The following is a 720-nucleotide window of genomic DNA, read 5'->3' as shown; positions in this document are numbered from 1 at the left end:
TATATATATATATATATATATGAGTGTGTATGAATGAAAGTATGTATGTATATATGTGTGTGCGTGGATTTGTGTGTGTGTGATTGTGTCTGAGTGTGCGTGTATGTGCGAGAGAGAGAGAGAGATTGAATGAATGAATGAAAATGTGGGGGCAACAGAGTGTGTTTGAGAGACAGAGATTAGCCGCAAATATCTCAAACTGTATAAATATCAGACGACCAAATTTTATAATACTTGTCCATTCAATCGAACGGCGTTAACAGGAAGTTCTGAAGTTGTGTTGCTTCTACAACAAAACTGAATAAAAACTGAACTAAAACTAGAATATATCAAAACATAAGCCATCGGTACGGCCAGCGGTAGCAGCAAAAAACAGCAACAATAACTAATAATTCTAACAACAACTCATTCTAAACCAACTACGAGAGCAGCAGCCGACTCGTTTTAACTTCTATCAAATCAGGCATTGGCTGAAGGCCGCGCGCGCGTGTGTGTGGGTATGTGTGTGTGTGCGTGTGTGCGTGCGTGTGTGTGTTTGTATATTGGGAGGGAGGACGAAAGATAGATAGATAGATAGAGAGAGAGAGAGAGAGAGAGAGAGAGAGAGAGGACGAAGGATAAAGAGAGAGAGAACATGAGTAGGAGAAAAGGCCTGAGGGGGAGAAAGAGGCGGGAATAGACAGAGAGAAAGAGTAAGGGAGCGAAAGAGTAAGAGAAAAG

Source organism: Octopus bimaculoides, chromosome 9 (assembly GCF_001194135.2).
Source record: "Octopus bimaculoides isolate UCB-OBI-ISO-001 chromosome 9, ASM119413v2, whole genome shotgun sequence".
NCBI classification, from domain to species: Eukaryota; Metazoa; Mollusca; class Cephalopoda; order Octopoda; family Octopodidae; genus Octopus; species Octopus bimaculoides.
The sequence above is the reverse complement of the archived record's forward strand: the minus strand, read 5'-3'. Positions refer to the sequence as shown.